The 18,653-nt window shown below is 39.5% G+C and overlaps 2 long non-coding RNA genes across 2 annotated transcripts; both read right to left on the bottom strand.

Moving 5' to 3' along the window:
- Nucleotides 1-251: 251 nt before the first annotated feature.
- LOC133708607 (uncharacterized) lies at nucleotides 252-2,572 on the bottom strand. Its single transcript, XR_009845918.1, has 3 exons — nucleotides 2,214-2,572; nucleotides 1,693-1,754; nucleotides 252-568 (listed from the first exon to the last, which is right to left on the bottom strand). It is a non-coding gene; the product is annotated as an uncharacterized LOC133708607 (long non-coding RNA).
- Nucleotides 2,573-6,950: 4,378 nt separating this feature from the next.
- On the bottom strand, nucleotides 6,951-9,292 carry LOC133708673 (uncharacterized). Its single transcript, XR_009845983.1, has 3 exons — nucleotides 8,934-9,292; nucleotides 8,392-8,453; nucleotides 6,951-7,267 (listed from the first exon to the last, which is right to left on the bottom strand). It is a non-coding gene; the product is annotated as an uncharacterized LOC133708673 (long non-coding RNA).
- Between the last annotated feature and the right edge of the window lie 9,361 nt (nucleotides 9,293-18,653).

Here is an 18,653-nt window from a genome sequence, read left to right on the forward strand (position 1 = left end):
TATATATAGGGCTAAATACTAGTTAGTACCCTGTGGTTTAGGTCAAAAATCAATTCAGTCCCTGGACTTCTAATTTCATCAAAAACACCCCTGCACTTTCAATTTTGATCTAATAGGTCCAATTCGTTAATATTCTTTCAAATAGTTGGATTATTTGTTGAAAAACTATTTATTTTTAATAGTTGGACTCACTCCTAATGATAGGACCCGCCCCGGATTTCACCCCGAAATCCGAAAAGGCCCTGCGGGGCCCACTTTAGAAGAAATTCTACCAAAAATTTGGCGGAACTTCCCCTAAAAGTAGGCTACCCAAAACCTGTAGGAAAACATTTACACTTCTAAATCATCCATCCTTATTCTCCTGGAGCCATCTGCTCCCCAAATCACAACTCCCATTTCACAAATATCAGTCTCAACCCAAAAACAATATTAATCTCATAGATTATCAGAGCAATACTAATCCCCTAGGTAACAAAGAAAACAGAAATAGAATGAGTACGCGGAAGCAATGCTGTTGGCTATGCCTTGACTCCATGTACGCCCGACCTCAACTAATTTTGCCTGCAAACTGGGCATTTGAAACCGAAGGGCCCAGGGGAAAGTATTGAAAACACGTTAGTGTGAGTGGACAAAAATAAATAATTAAGATGATTTAAATGAAGCAAACTTAAATACTTTCCCACTTATTTAAATTTATAAAACTTCGATGCATGCCACGTTTATAAAACACATTTCTTTAAACTCAAAATCTCGTGAAAACATACCAGCCCCACTGGTTAAGAGATATCGGACTAGGCCCCGCTAGTCAAGTAATAATAGGATATGGGGAAGAGATATCACCATACGGGTAAAGGAGCCCTTTAGGCTCTTCCTACCCTCGACTGCCACCCACACATAAATTGTGTGAGGAGGAGAACTAATAACCTCGACTACCACTCACGTGAGGAGGAGAATAAATCACCTCTACTGCCACTCACCAACACAAAGTAGGTGAGGAGGAGAACAAGCTACCTCAACTGCCACTCACCAACACAAAGTCAGTGAGGAGGAGACCAAATCACATAACCCGCGTATGGTGAGGAAAAAAAAAACATCGAAAACCAGTAAATCCATGTAGCTTCCCCACATTTCTCACGAGATAGAAACCATGTATTCAACGACGTGACCCCGCACGCCAAGATTACTCTCAATCTCAAAATGGATAAGTGAGAAATAGGAATAAATCGACGGCGTGTCCCACACGCCCAAAATATTCTCAAATCCGTAACCGAAACCGGAAATTAGTATAAGCAAAATCCCATTTCCAAAAAATCTCTCAAAATCTCCAAGAAACCAACCAAATCCAAAATCCTTAATTAGGCATTCCCGATGCCAAAACCGAAAGTTAATAAATAAATGAGAAAATTCAACTCCATCGAAACTCATCTCGAGAATCTTCCAGGAACTTAAATCGGCAATTAGAAATATACTTAATTCCGGAAAATTACCTCGGAAATAAGCAATTTGTCAAATAATATTATAAATCATAATCAACCTTTGAAACTCATTATTGAAAGCAATTCCACGAGATAAACCGAAATCAAATTCCGAAAATCAATTCATTTGTTCAAAATGTAATATGATTAATAACTAGAGCATTATTTTAAGAAAATAAATGCATGCATCAATATTTAAAAATAAAAGTCCACTCACAGTACTATTTAAGCGTTCACGCGTACGAGTTCCTTCATCGAGCGATGAGTCGGTATCTCGTCCTGTACACAATTATTCGTACATAAATAATTACCGGACGGAAAATAATTTTACGATAATCAATAATTAAATCTCAAAACCCATAACCTCAACTTCTCCAATCCTCTTCCGCATCCAACCAAACTTCACCAACACTGCCCACTCGTCGATACTAGACTATATAACAATTATGGAGGAAATCCGACAATCGGATCCACGATTAACATTAACCGAAATCCAAATCTTTAGAAATTTATAACCGATTCAAAACTCCACCAATCCTCACCAAACTTCATATATAAGCTCTATGATAATTATAGAATTTAACTAGCCAGAAATTGAAATTAAAAAGCTACCCTAGCCGCCGTTACCGCCGCCACTATCACCAACTCCAATGGCCACCAAAATTTGGCAGTAACACCTACTCAACACACCCATTAATTCTTTCAACTGTGACCAAGTTAGAAAATGAGCGGAAGTACCTCAACAATTAAGGGGAAGGTTGAACCCGAACTGTGAATAGTAACTTCAAACTTCAAACCGTCGATTCTTCCTCCACGCTTCAAATCTCGGCAAAAGCTTCCGGGAGCATCATCTACGTCCCAAGGCGCTCCCAAGAACCTAACTTGGTCGTCTGGGGTGGCCGGAATCGGAAGATATCAGCCGGTGAAGGGAGGCGATTTCCAGCTCGAGCTGTGCGGCTTCTCGGCCTTGCATCTCCTTCCACAGTTCGTTTTTCACCCCGATGTCTTCAGAGAAACTATAGGCGACGTCAAGGTGAGAAAAATTGCTTTTGGAATCAAGTCGATTGGAGGCCTGTGGAGGAAGATATGGCCGGACAAAGAAGACCCCAGAAAGCTCGGTAAGTTTCTGGAAAATATTGAAACTTACCACAGTATTTTCTCTATATATAGAAAGTTACTATGAACAGTAATTTTAGTATTTTGACCATAACTTTTGCATACGAACTCCGATTTTTACGAACCACATATGCACGCGCTCGATTTAACGTCCTCTACAACTTTCACGAAGGAAGTTTTCTCAAATTTTGACCCGATCAAAAAGTCAACTTTTAGGGCCACTAAAGTTACCGAAAAAGAGTAAAAGTAAATCGAATTGTCGTTTACTGTCCAAATGACTAGTAAACCGGTGAATTAAGATACGGGATGTTACATTCTCCCCTCCTTATAAAAATTTCGCCCTCGAAATTTCATGCCGGTTAGAAGAGAAATGACACACCATTTGATTCAAAATACCATAATCTCAAAACTTATCAACTTTTCCTCAGATTAAACTTTCCTTCTCACAACAACCAACAAAACTCTGATGATCCCCACTACAAAAGCAATGAAAACATGCTCATAATCCAAATTCATCAACGTCCAAAGTCAAATCACTTGACTTGTTGAACCATGTTGCACCATAAACTTGCAAGCACATGAATTCCGGTGTAAAAGAAAAAATTCATTTCAATGGTTAGCTCAGACGTCACCATTTTGACAATCTATATAGTCTCTGACAATCCCAACTACCCAAGCACATCACAACATGTTTATAGCTCAGATAGCACAAGGTATTGACATCACAAGTCATTCGGTTGGAATAGAAGTATCCATAACCTTTTCATATAAGTCGCACGATGAAGATCCACCCTGTTCACCAACAACATTGCGATAATATATATACATTAATCCATACTTAAAACATTTTGTCTCCGTGCGTGCATTCATGGGGTAACCCAACCGCTACTAACACACCACAAGATGGTTACTGTTACCCAACAAGTCCAAAACAAGTAATTTCCTTAGTTACCACAAAACAACACTTTCTTTTTGCCTGTTTGTGCACAGATGGTTAATCAAATATCATTCACATAAAGGTTCCACAATTGTCAAGTATAACAAAGGGTAGCTCCGAACAACCTATAAGTTCTTAATCATGTAAGTTATGGGGCTACTACACTTCCGCTGCGCTACTCTGATACCTGACTAAAAATCATTGGTCCAGCCTCGAAATGACGTTCCGAGTTGACTACGAAAACTCATTTGATAGTTGCCCTGCTGGCCACACTTAAAGTATCTCAAATTGGCTAACTAGCATTGTCCCTAAAAAAACTTCCTATAATTATAATGCGGGGGAAAACTCTTCTAAATCAAATGTGTTTCAAGGAATCTACTAATTACCAACGTCCCCAATCAAAACTGCTAAAATTCCTCACATGAAAGTGTTTACTTAACTGTACGCAACGAGTACCATGTCGTTCGAAACCCAGTGCAAAGCAAGAACCGTAACTACTCACTCTACTCCAGCCCAAAGACTCAAATCCAGGAGGAGATGCATCACACTAAAACTGTTCTTAGCTAAGGCTACACTTCTTTAATAATCATAGGTCTAAAATCTGGCTGAATCCATGTCGTTCTCGCTGGCCTCTAATGCCACAATTGATAATTCTACTTCATATGCCAATGTAATTCTCACAACCGAAAACACCACTATTCGTATTATTAGATACCTGATTGGAATTCTAATCAAACTCAAATAAAATAGCTTCCTTAGATAACTAGAAAAACTCTCTCTCATAACTGCTCCACCAGTTCCAAGTAGGACATTTCCAACCATCTGTCCGACATCACCTCATAACAATTCTACTACAGATATGACATTATAGAAAAGTTCTAAATTCTGTATGTGTCAAATCCTCCAGCTGGAATCTGGCCAGTGACAGCAATCCCAACAAAATTCACAGCATCCCCCGTTGGCTCAACAGTCCTAAAAAAAATATAGATATGCCCTCAAGCATTACCGAAAACTCTTAGCCACTGCTAAGCAAAAATTTGCAACTACTCTTTTACTCAAAACAACCTGGAAAGAAAGTCGAATAAGAGCCCAAATAGAAAAGCTCAAAGTCAATTAATTAAACAAATAACACTTTGCGTACCACGGAAACAGTCTACCTCCTAAGACAAGAAAAATAAGATATCGAAAAAGTTCACTATCTGATGTTACAAGAATCACTAGGAATCAGTCATGTCAAACAACGTTGAACTTGTAAATACTAGAATATAGCCAACTCTTCTTATTTAACTTAAGGCCAATACTAATAAACGTCTATTATCCATATCGAAAAGAGGATAAAATAGCCACAAATCCGCTCCTCGATCGACACTTGACTTATAAGATTTCAGCTACAACAAGAATCTCTATGACTTTCCTGTGCTAACCAAACTTGTACCCAAAACTCTTCCAAATCTTCTCACTAAGATTTAATCCAATAACATAACTTAACCATAGTAGCTCAACAATTAGTACTTAAATATCTGTTGAAACCTTGCTAGAACATAAGTTCAATCAATTTATACCAACTCAACTCCTACTTCCTGTTCAAGTCATCTTACCGTCAGACAAGTGGTGACCGGATTCACTCGTACCAACAACTTCCTATACATTTCCAATTAAGGGTCACCATGGTGGTAAAACTCGCTCAATTTCTCTAAAAAAAGTCCATTACATGTATTCAATTCAAGCAATAACTAATTCCCCGAGGTAGCTAACACAATTCACAAGGTCTTTCCTGGACAATCCTTAAAATAAATCAAAGGACACCCGTCCAACATTTTGTATCACACCAAGCAATATCCGGATCCGAACGTGGTCCCACCACAATAATGATCCAATTTCCTCAAAGTAATCATTACCGAAGTACGTCACTTAAAAACAGGCTACAATACCTTCCACCCAAAATAACAAGAGTCCTGGTCAAGCCTTGACTTAAAATATTCCGGAGCCAACTGAAAACTTATTTCCTTAAAATTATTCCACCAACCACTAATATCATATCACAACCCATCTGTCAAGCAAAACTTCCACCAAGAGCCTATCACAATTCAACCTTCAAGGCTCCGTGATTCAAAACTCGAATCAGATTCCGTATCACATAGTAATTCCGTTCGAACTTCTATGGACACCCAACAAAGTCATTACCGCTATTCCCCAATCTTATGTGTAACTGTTTCACTCAAAAGCGGATAACCAAGGACACCAATTTGCATAATATCACATACGAAGAGTTGATTCCAACTCTCCAAATTATTTACCGACCAAAGTCGCAACTCTATTATAAAACCTTAAGCATTCTTCCGATTCTCGAACTTCAATTACATATCAACTGCAAAAGCCCACTCTTGTTAATCTCCCTACTCGTTATCATCCAAGACTCAGGAAGACAAAACTATAAGTTGTGGTATCTGAAATCAATTCTTTTATTCCGAGCAAAGCTATACCCATACACCTTGGTTAGGGTATGACTCAAAATGACAATTTCTAAAAATCTCATCCTACTTATATCTCTCAATTACTGTCGTCACTTCTCACTTGCCAACATCAGTGACCAAAATCACTTGAAAACGAAGCCTCTAGCCATAACAACCCATAATATTTATTTAAATTTCTCTATTGTCTAACGGAGAGTGATGCGTACTTGACGCCGACATAAGGTGCCCAGTAGAGATCATTGCAATCTGGATTCCTCTACAAATAGTTTCCGACACTAAGATTCACAAAGAATCTCCATCGAATTCTAATAATGTTCCACATGCCATTTACAAGACCGATTGTGTCAAGTAACACAATCCCCAAACTCGATTCAAAGTCGTAACCATCATTATTACTAATTCAATTCCAACAACAATCCTGATTCTGAATCAATTATAATACTCAGAGACAGCCCAAAACAATGGACGCTCATCTCTAACATTCAGGTACAAAATCAAATTCCGGTCTCGCACCTCAAACCATGCCCCAACAAACTTGTTGGCATCGAGGAAGAGATACTCACAACATTTCCTCGAATCGTATTTCATAGCACAACTCAAATCTGTAGAGTAGTCTTACTCTACCATTAGCAGGGAAATGTGCAAAACATGCGAACACTCCGCTACGCAACGAAAATCCTAGGAGGTCGGCGTACAAGAGGCATAACACCTAAAGGAACACCATCTAGACATGCACCTTACACACTTAATGAATACATCAGCACCGAAGAGTAAACAATGGGGAACCGCTGCAGTCGGGCCATCACTCGGGAGGTACTATGTAACATCAAGCATATAAGGTGACAAGATAGAAAATGGTCTACAGAATCAGACAACCTAATGCTCTGATACCAACTGACAGGACCCGCCCCGGATTTCACCCCGAAATCCGAAAAGGCCCTGCGGGGCCCACTTTAGAAGAAATTCTACCAAAAATTTGGCGGAACTTCCCCTAAAAGTAGGCTACCCAAAACCTGTAGGAAAACATTTACACTTCTAAATCATCCATCCTTATTCTCCTGGAGCCATCTGCTCCCCAAATCACAACTCCCATTTCACAAATATCAGTCTCAACCCAAAAACAATATTAATCTCATAGATTATCAGAGCAATACTAATCCCCTAGGTAACAAAGAAAACAGAAATAGAATGAGTACGCGGAAGCAATGCTGTTGGCTATGCCTTGACTCCATGTACGCCCGACCTCAACTAATTTTGCCTGCAAACTGGGCATTTGAAACCGAAGGGCCCAGGGGAAAGTATTGAAAACACGTTAGTGTGAGTGGACAAAAATAAATAATTAAGATGATTTAAATGAAGCAAACTTAAATACTTTCCCACTTATTTAAATTTATAAAACTTCGATGCATGCCACGTTTATAAAACACATTTCTTTAAACTCAAAATCTCGTGAAAACATACCAGCCCCACTGGTTAAGAGATATCGGACTAGGCCCCGCTAGTCAAGTAATAATAGGATATGGGGAAGAGATATCACCATACGGGTAAAGGAGCCCCTTAGGCTCTTCCTACCCTCGACTGCCACCCACACATAAATTGTGTGAGGAGGAGAACTAATAACCTCGACTACCACTCACGTGAGGAGGAGAATAAATCACCTCTACTGCCACTCACCAACACAAAGTAGGTGAGGAGGAGAACAAGCTACCTCAACTGCCACTCACCAACACAAAGTCAGTGAGGAGGAGACCTAATCACATAACCCGCGTATGGTGAGGAAAAAAAAAACATCGAAAACCAGTAAATCCATGTAGCTTCCCCACATTTCTCACGAGATAGAAACCATGTATTCAACGACGTGATCCCGCACGCCAAGATTACTCTCAATCTCAAAATGGATAAGTGAGAAATAGGAATAAATCGACGGCGTGTCCCACACGCCCAAAATATTCTCAAATCCGTAACCGAAACCGGAAATTAGTATAAGCAAAATCCCATTTCCAAAAAATCTCTCAAAATCTCCAAGAAACCAACCAAATCCAAAATCCTTAATTAGGCATTCCCGATGCCAAAACCGAAAGTTAATAAATAAATGAGAAAATCCAACTCCATCGAAACTCATCTCGAGAATCTTCCAGGAACTTAAATCGGCAATTAGAAATATACTTAATTCCGGAAAATTACCTCGGAAATAAGCAATTTGTCAAATAATATTATAAATCATAATCAACCTTTGAAACTCATTATTGAAAGCAATTCCACGAGATAAACCGAAATCAAATTCCGAAAATCAATTCATTTGTTCAAAATGTAATATGATTAATAACTAGAGCATTATTTTAAGAAAATAAATGCATGCATCAATATTTAAAAATAAAAGTCCACTCACAGTACTATTTAAGCGTTCACGCGTACGAGTTCCTTCATCGAGCGATGAGTCGGTATCTCGTCCTGTACACAATTATTCGTACATAAATAATTACCGGACGGAAAATAATTTTACGATAATCAATAATTAAATCTCATAACCCATAACCTCAACTTCTCCAATCCTCTTCCGCATCCAACCAAACTTCACCAACACTGCCCACTCGTCGATTCCAGACTATATAACAATTATGGAGGAAATCCGACAATCGGATCCACGATTAACATTAACCGAAATCCAAATCTTTAGAAATTTATAACCGATTCAAAACTCCACCAATCCTCACCAAACTTCATATATAAGCTCTATGATAATTATAGAATTTAACTAACCAGAAATTGAAATTAAAAAGCTACCCTAGCCGCCGTTACCGCCGCCCAAAGTGGCGGCGCAGCCGCCACTGCCACCAACTCCAATGGCCACCAAAATTTGGCAGTAACACCTACTCAACACACCCATTAATTCTTTCAACTGTGACCAAGTTAGAAAATGAGCGGAAGTACCTCAACAATTAAGGGGAAGGTTGAACCCGAACTGTGAATAGTAACTTCAAACTTCAAACCGTCGATTCTTCCTCCACGCTTCAAATCTCGGCAAAAGCTTCCGGGAGCATCATCTACGTCCCAAGGCGCTCCCAAGAACCTAACTTGGTCGTCTGGGGTGGCCGGAATCGGAAGATATCAGCCGGTGAAGGGAGGCGATTTCCAGCTCGAGCTGTGCGGCTTCTCGGCCTTGCATCTCCTTCCACAGTTCGTTTTTCACCCCGATGTCTTCAGAGAAACTATAGGCGACGTCAAGGTGAGAAAAATTGCTTTTGGAATCAAGTCGATTGGAGGCCTGTGGAGGAAGATATGGCCGGACAAAGAAGACCCCAGAAAGCTCGGTAAGTTTCTGGAAAATATTGAAACTTACCACAGTATTTTCTCTATATATAGAAAGTTACTATGAACAGTAATTTTAGTATTTTGACCATAACTTTTGCATACGAACTCCGATTTTTACGAACCACATATGCACGCGCTCGATTTAACGTCCTCTACAACTTTCACGAAGGAAGTTTTCTCAAATTTTGATCCGATCAAAAAGTCAACTTTTAGGGCCACTAAAGTTACCGAAAAAGAGTAAAAGTAAATCGAATTGTCGTTTACTGTCCAAATGACTAGTAAACCGGTGAATTAAGATACGGGATGTTACACCTAAATTTACAATGCAGACCACCTTGACACCACATCATAAAACATAGGCCATATATGATCCACATTAACAAGTTAAATAATTCAATTGTCGGAAAACTAACAAATTGGACCTATTAGATCAAAATTGAAAGTGCAGGGGTGTTTTTGATGAAATTAGAAGTTCATGGACTGAATTGATTTTGGACCTAAACCACAGGGTAGTAATTTGTATTTAGCCCATATATATATATATATGACTCTAAAGTACGGGTTTGTATTGACATTGTGAGTTCGGAACTTAGTCGTACACTTGTTTTAAAAAGAAAATTTTCCCTGGTATTTAGGGTCGATGTAGGAATCATCACGCTCGGTGTATTTGTATTTGTTATTTGGTTTATTAATTGTGCTTGAAAATCTGGGCGTGACACCCAAACTCACATCACATGCCTCACATCACTTTTGGTTCGAGACCTGTGTCACGCCCCGATTTTTTAACACAAATAAAAATAAATATATAATCCCATAATTATACATGCGTGATGGTTCAGCTATCAATACAAAATACCTAGAAATTTTTTTCATTTTAATCCAAGTACATACTGATGCCCTGAACCCACAACGTCAATATATACTCGCTCCGCAGAGTCATATATTACACGAGTTTACGAATTAAATTGCTACAACAAATTAAACGTAAATGCTCCTCAGAGCTTACTACATAGCGGAAGTCATAACAATGGCAAAGCCAACAAAATTTGCTTCATACTCGTTCTGCTGCCAACAAGCTACCTCAGTTTCAGCCACGATTACCCTGACCTGCAGGATTAACCCATACACCATTGAATAGTGTACCGGGTTGCCACACACAAACCCGGTAAACTTATGAAAGCTTGTATAAGTAACTTAAGAACATCAATCAACAACTCACACCAATCACTTAAGGAAACAACCCAACCATGATTCCTTCCAACAATCCATGTCCTTTCCATCAAAGGGATAACATAAGTCACCGCTGTGACAAAGTACTATTTGCTAACTCAACAATCAATAAGCAAATCAAGTCTCATCTAGATAATAAAAGAATTAATACTCTCGAGACTCTCTTTTAAACTACAAACTTATGAGTCTCCAGCAACCTCGACCGTTACCCCCATAAGCTATAATGGCAGACAGACTAAAGCTCTAACTGATTGTAACCACTCGCCTGGACAAAGGCGTGATTCCCGATTTCTTACCTTGGTCATCATCTGTGACCTGTCACCATCTGTGACATATGATTTTCAGACCCCACCTGATCTTCAAATCAAAAGTTAAGTAAGTCGCACCCGACCTAAAAACGTTACAATAATCTACTAAAAGATTTCCCCATCCCTGCTCACCATCTGTGACCCTTGGTATAAAGACCAATACATTTAAAATAAGTCACGCTTGACTCAAAAATGTAACATCAAATTCAACACTTTTCAAACAATAGAAAACATCTTTTTCCACAATATTGTTTCCCGAAAAGTCGCATTCAACAATAATATGAACAAAATCATGCATATTATTTCATCACACATCACTCACAAGAATATATATATATATATATATGATTAAATACTGTTTAGTCCTTGAACTTTTGACCAAAAAGCACTTCAGTCCCTAGCCTTCTAATTTCACACGTTTAGTTCTTGTACTTTCAGAATTTGGACCAATATGTCCATTCCGTTACTCTCCGTCCAAAAACTCCGTTATGTTGCTGACGTGGCAATCCGTCCGCATTAAAAAGTCTATTATACCCTCACATTCTTTTTTTTTTATTCCCTTAATTTCTGTTTTCCCTGTTTTTTTATTTTTTTATTTATTTTTTTAATTTTTTTCTTTTACTTATCGAGACTTCTCTCTCAACCCCTCAAATCTCTCCTCCCACAAACCTCACGGCGCCAAACTTTGAGCCACCGTGGGCAGTAGGGAGGTGAAATGGAGCTGGACCTCATCTCCATCGATCTCACTTTCCCTTGAAGCCCAAGGAACCTACCTAGCTTCGACCTTATCTTCATGGATCCCACCTCCTTCAAGCTCAACCTCCCGATCCTCGATGCCGACAGCTTCGAATTGGTGAGACGAAGAACATGGATGCAAGGAAAGGTCAGAGAAGTCGAAAAATTACCAGGAGATTGCTAGATTTTAGGAATTTGTAGACTTTGTTGTTTTTACAGAAGCACTAGAAGATTGAGACCCATATCGATCTTCTTGATCAAAAGCCCAGATTGAAACCCAGCCGGTTGGGACTTGATGGCTTGTGCTCAGATTGGGTCTGGAAATATGGTGACGTTTTGCTTCCCGATTTGCAGTAACGTCTCCGGCGAGTTCTTAGAGGCCGGCGCCTCGATTCTCCACCCCAAGAACTTCGACGCCGTGAACTACACCAAGCTGCTGAACCTCACCGCCAACAGTCCATTGGATGATTCTGAGGTTTCAGAATTTGGGATGGGGACGAGTTTATATTCAAGACTTTGAGCGTGAAATCCAAGCTACAATTTGTGGACAGGATAGTTTCGCAAGCGAATTCGCCGCTGCTGTTCGTCCGATACGGCTACTCGCTCGTTAGAATGGACAGATTCGTAGAGGTATATGTCCTTGTGCAATGTGTGATTTGGTTTAGTTGTTTGATTGTGATTTGAGTGGTCAAGTTTTGATCTTGATTAGAAGTTTGGTTGTTTGATCAATTCTGGAATTAGAATTTTTGTTCGTTGATTTTGGAAGTTTAGTTTGGATTGGGGTTTTGCAGGTCGCCATTGGAGAAATGGGGGATTTTCATTTTGGATATGGTTTTGGGCGGCGGAGTAGTAGCGGTGCGGATGAAAAATTTCTAGGTTTCGAGGGTTGGGAGTTGGTGGTTGGTAGAGAGGAGATTGGAGGTTTTGGAGAGAGGGTAAGGGTAAGCAGAAAATAAAAAAGAGATAAAAATTAAAAATTAAACCCTAAAAAAAAAAAAAGGAAAAAAAGGAATGTGAGGGTATAATAGACTTTTCAATGAAGACGGATTGCCACGTCAGCAACATAACTGAGTTTTTGGACGGAGTGTAATGGAATGGACCTATTGGTCCAAATTCTGAAAGTACAAGGACTAAACGTGTGAAATTAGAAGGTCAGGGATTGAAGTGTTTTTTAGTCAAAAGCTCAAGGATTAAACAGTATTTACTCCATATATATATTTCTATATGTATATATATATATATATATATACACGTAGTCATTCGCTTAGGAATGCCTATTAATACCAACTATAGTTTGCAGTTAAATAATTAACGCCCAAAACAATAATGGTAACTCCGTTCATAAATGAACATTGTGAGATTACTCACTTCAGAATCCTGCTGCGTCTTCAATACAGAACAAAGCAGCACAACCACAAAATATATGTCCAAGAGTACTTCGTCAAGTACCTAATCACAACTTAGTATATGAATCACAAGCGATTTAAGTCCGAAACCCCCGTTTTGAACTAAAATCCCCAAAAGTGACGCCAATCAAGGCGAAACCACAATCGAGACCTCCCAATGTCTCTGAAATACTTCTACAATCGATATGTCAAAACCACAAGTCGATCGAACGCTCTAATCCTCATGGATCGAATAATCAAACGGTTCGAACCTGTAAAAATCATAACATATTCATACAATCTCCAAAAATTATGTATTATATATCAAAACACTCTTATCGATGAGTAGATGATATACAAAACTAGAAGCTGTCCCTCACATGGCCGGAACGCCGCCACACGCGGTGAAGCAGCCGCCGGGTCAAACTCAACTACCGGAAAATCAAGGCCATCAAACATGTTCATCATGAAGAGTTGAGCAACTTTCATACCTGGAGCTAAGTCTGGATCGGTCTAGATCGTCCTAGATCAAGCTTGCAAGATCGATCAATCTCTGTCATCTAATTAAACTTCAGATTCGTGTGCACCGTTGATTTTCAAATCTTGATCTTTCACTCCACAAGCAAAATCGTCCTTCAAGGCGGGTATGGGGATGATCAAGAGGAGGAGGAGATTCCAAAACCAGGAAGGATCGGCTGAGGAGTCGCCGGAGAATGGAAAATCCGACCGGGTCAGTCCGCCGCCACTGTTCACGTCTCTGATCTCCTCCTGGGTTGCTCCACCGGTAAAACTAACGCCAAGCGTCGACGGGGAAGGGCTGGGCGAATCGATCTGGGCTAGGTCCGCCGTCGTGCGTTGTTGGAAAACAGCGATGGGTCTGGGTTGGGTCTGAGGAGAGAGAACAAAGAGAAACCGGGGGAGGAAAATGGAAATTTCTGGGTTTTATGAAAAAAAATCCGGAAATTTCTATATTTATAGAAATTTCCCCAATTTTCAAACGCCAATAACTTTCCCATACGAACTCCGATTAACGCGTGCCACATGTCCACAAACTCGTATTGACGCGCTTTATGACTTTTGTAAAGGAAGTTTTCAGAGAATCTCAACGTATAAAAAATCAAACTTCATACCCCCCCTAAATCCACACTTTTCGAATAATTATTCGTCCAAAAATAATTCCATTTCACATAGGACTTACGAATAAAGCACAATACTCATAATTAGTACAACTGGTCTATTATTAATTACTAAAATTAAATAACGAAAATTCAGGTCATCACAACCTGTTCGTTCCTTTACTTCCATATTCCCCAAAGAAGAAACAAGAGCTCCCTAAACTGAAGTAAAGATAGATCATGGGCACAACGACTCAACCAAAGAAGAACATCACCTTGCATATTCTGAGGGCTATAGCATAACTGTCGAAGGATAACAGTTGATTGAACCACCAACTTAGTAAAAGGGCACTCTCTGCAAAGGTAAAGAGTAGTTTCACTATGGATTTCGCACAACATACACGCATGAGAATCCAAGAGCAGTCGTTTCGACGCTAAGCTACCTAAGGATGATAGAATATCAAGACACACCCTCCACATGTGAATCTTCACCTTGTTTGGTATAGACACCTTCCAAAAAATTTTCCAAAACAAACTTCCAACTGGTAATAGCAGGGGACAATAACTTGAATAATGAACAAAAGCATAGCGGTAGGCTGTTTTTATCAAAAACTTACCATCATGTGATAGCTCAAGGGAATAGCAGTGATCACAGCCGCCTCCTCCACTGAGAACAACCTGTTAATCAAAGGAACATTCCACACCCCTGTGTCCATCATCAAATCACTCACTTTTCTAACTTTCGATGTAGCCATCTCTGAAGCTACAGGCTTCCCACTAGGTAATACCGCTACCCAACAATCAGAAAAGATGTCAATACTAGAGCCATTACCCACCTGCCAATAATAGCTGCCGTGTAATAAGCTTCTAATGGAGAAATACTCCTCCACGAATAGGAAGGAGAAGCATGAGATAGGGCATCCCAAAATGAACCTTCTGGAAAAAATTTTGCTTTGTACAAGCGAGCAATAAGAGACAATGGATTATTTAGGATACACCAAGCTTGTTTGGCTAACATAGCAGAGTTAAAGTTGGGAAGGCTTAGAAAACCTAGTCCACATTCTTCTCTCGGATTACACAAGACATTCCAATTCTTCCAATGAATCTTCCGTTTATCTAGAGTGTTACCCCACCAAAACCATGCGCACATCTGTTCCAGATCCTCACAAAAACTCTTAGTCAATTGAAAGACACTCATAGCATATGTAGGTAGTGCTTGGGCCACCACCCGTATCAAGATATCCTTTCTGGCACCACTTAAAAGTTTCCCTTGCCAAGCAGAAAGCTTCTTCGCGAACGTCTCCTTGATATAGTGAAAAGTAGAGGTTTTCTTACGTCCCACATAAGTGGGTAAACCTAATTACTTCTCATGTGACTCCATAATTTCCACTCGAAGAAGACTTGAGATTTACTCTTGCATGCCTTCAGGCACATTCTTACTAAACACCACTGAACTTTTGGCAGAATTAACCAATATTTGTCCAAATGCCCTTCCATATGTTTCCAGAACCTCCTGTAATTCATAACAAGCCTCCAAAGAAGCCTGTGCATAGAGCATACTATCATCCGCAAACAATAAATGATTCACCAAAGAAGCATTAGCACACACCTCAATACTAGGTCGTAAACCAAGAGCTTGTTTTTGTTGCAACAATGTTGAAAAGCCCTCAGCTCCAAGAATTAATAAATAGGGTGACAAAGGGTCTCCTTGTCGTAACTTTCTGGACGGAGTAATATATCCCTGCGGATTAAATTACATGATATCCTAAAATTAGTCCATAAATTTTTAAAGTTTATATTAAATTACTCCATCTAATCCTTGACTTGGTTCCCATTTTGCCCTTCAGGGCAAATATAGACTACTGATGGAATTGTTTTTATTTTTTGAGAAGTAAGTTGGACAAATTCTTTGATAGAAGAGAATGAGATATAAAAGTACCTTCAAAATTTTGATCACATGTTCATAAATTTTATGTACGAGTAGATTGACGTAGTCACTAACCATGCATGTTCATAAATTGTAGATTGGCATAGGGACATGAGACATGGTTAAGGACGTGCTCATTTCGATAATTAGTACGTATTAAATTTGGATCTTGTTTGTTGGGCTTCAGTTTGGACCCATTGTGTTTATGTTGTAGTAATAATTTCTATGCCTATTGGGTCCGTACTTATTTGTAACATTTACGTGACGATTTGTTCAGTGAATTTGCTAAAAAAAAAACAAAGCTTGTCACGCAACGCTCAGCCTCTTCTTTTGCTATAAAAGAGAGTGCTTAGGTAATTGGCATAACTGATCCATAACTGAGTAAAAGAGAGTGCTTACCCACACATAACTAAGGTAATTAGCATAAAAGATCACATAAGATCTATGCTGAACTCAATTAACATCAACACCACTTACATCGAGACCAGGTTATTCCCTTAAAAAATTCCAATTCCAAATTACCAAGATTGCATCTTAGTGCATGGCTCTAGAACAATTCGGATAAAAAAAAAAAGGATAAAAGAAAAAAAAACCATGCAGGATTATTAGATACAATGTACAAAACTCAAAATGGTTGAGGCAAGCAAAATTGATGATAAATAGAACCACATTCAGGTATCAAGAAAACTTATGACATGAACAAAGCTATGCTTGCAAAGGCCAGTTGGAGAATTTGGCAAGCTGATCCTGGTCTTTGGGCTGCCATCTATAAAGAAAAATACTTGCAGAACAATTGCTTAGCTGATAATAATTACAAGCCTCCAATGGATTGCTCTAGTACTTGGAGAAGTATCTCTCATGGTGCTGAGTTGCTCAGACAAGGTCTTAAATGGCGTGTGGGTGATGGAAAAACCATAAAGTTCTGGTATGATCCCTGGCTAATCTCTACTGCCCTTATTTCTCATGCTCTCCCTAATGCTGTTATAAATATCAATGCCACTGTTTGTGACTTCTGGGATGAGTTTGGATGGAACATTGATTTGCTCTCTTCTGTTATTCCCACTCATCTGGTTGATTTGGCTATAAACACTCCGACTGGTTTTGAGGGGTGTGGGGATGATGTTAAAATCTGGGCTGCTACTGGTAATGGTTGCTTCACTGTTAAGTCTGCCTACAACTCAATTTTTGATCTCTCCAGGCCTACTGACCCTCTTTGGAAAACTATTTGGAGCTTTGATATTCCTCCTAAACAAAAGACATTCTTATGGGTGATTCTTCACAAGAAGTTGTTGACAAATATCCAAAGAGCTAGGCGTGGCTTCACCAATATTAGCACTTGTTCCATCTGTAATTATGTTGATGAGACTCTTCTTCACCTTTTCAGAGACTGCCCCAGATCGAAACTTATCTGGTCTTCTATTTCTAAACCCAGCTCCATCTCGAACACTTTTGTCCTCGATTGGAACGGCTGGATCACTGCTCAACTGCACTACAAGTCTCTTACTCATAAAGGTATCAAATGGTGTAATCTCTTTGTTGGTGTCTGTTGGTTTATATGGAAATGGAGGAACAGGCAGATTTCGATCCAAACTTCAATCTTCCTATAAACCCTGGGAAAGTCATTCTTGACTCCGCTGATGAATGGAGAATTGCTGCTTTCAAAGCTAAAGTGCCCACTTCTTGCGATTTCAATATGTTTTCTTGGACAAGGCCTCCTGAAAATTTCTATAAGCTTAATGTTGATGGCACAAGAATCTCTTCTTCTAGGAGGATTGGTGCTGGTGGTGTTATCAGAGACCACTTAGGCAACTGGATAGCTGGTTTTCAAATCAATTTGGGTGTTGGTGCTATTCTAGAAGCTGAAGCCTGGGGGCTATACTATGGCCTTAAGATAGCTAGGAGTATGCTAATTTCCAATCTGGAAATTGAATCTGACTCTGTCATCCTTATTAACCTCTTGCAAAGGTCTGACTTATCCCTGCACCCCCTTGGATCTCTTGTTAATGGTTGCCATCATTTCATCTCAACTTTGGATAGCTTTAGAGTCAGCCATATTTTCAGAGAGTGCAATATGACAGCTGATGCCTTGGCCAAAACAAGTATTGATCATGCTCCTGGTCTCATATGCTTCGAGAATCCTCCTGCTCATGCCGCTCAGGTTTTTTTGGATGATTTTGATGGTGTTTCTAGGCCTAGAAGGACTGGGAATGCTGCTGTTCCTTAGCTAGCTTTCCTTGCTTTTCGTTTTTGGGCCTCTTTGGGCTCCTTTTGTAACAAAAAAAAAAAAAAAATAGAACCACATTCAGAATGATTTCACTTGATCAGTTATCAGTGATGGAGCCAGAAATTAATGTCAAGTGGGGCACCCGGAAATTTTAGAAAAAAAAATTGAAACTTAAAATATATCAAACTTCAATTGTGTGTCTGTGTATGTGCGCGCCACATGACCAACACTCACCCAAAAACTCGGAGCAGCAAGGCGGACCAGCAGCCAGGTCACCGAGAATAGACCAATTCTAGCCACTGCTATCTCCTCCACCAAACTACTCCCTAAAGCCATATCTCTCGCCGTCGTAAGTGAGGTAATCCTGTCCAACGACCGCATCATAAGGACGCACCGCCATACGAAAGAGAAGTGA

The sequence above is a fragment of the Rosa rugosa genome, chromosome 5, assembly GCF_958449725.1.
Source record: "Rosa rugosa chromosome 5, drRosRugo1.1, whole genome shotgun sequence".
Taxonomy (NCBI): Eukaryota; Viridiplantae; Streptophyta; class Magnoliopsida; order Rosales; family Rosaceae; genus Rosa; species Rosa rugosa.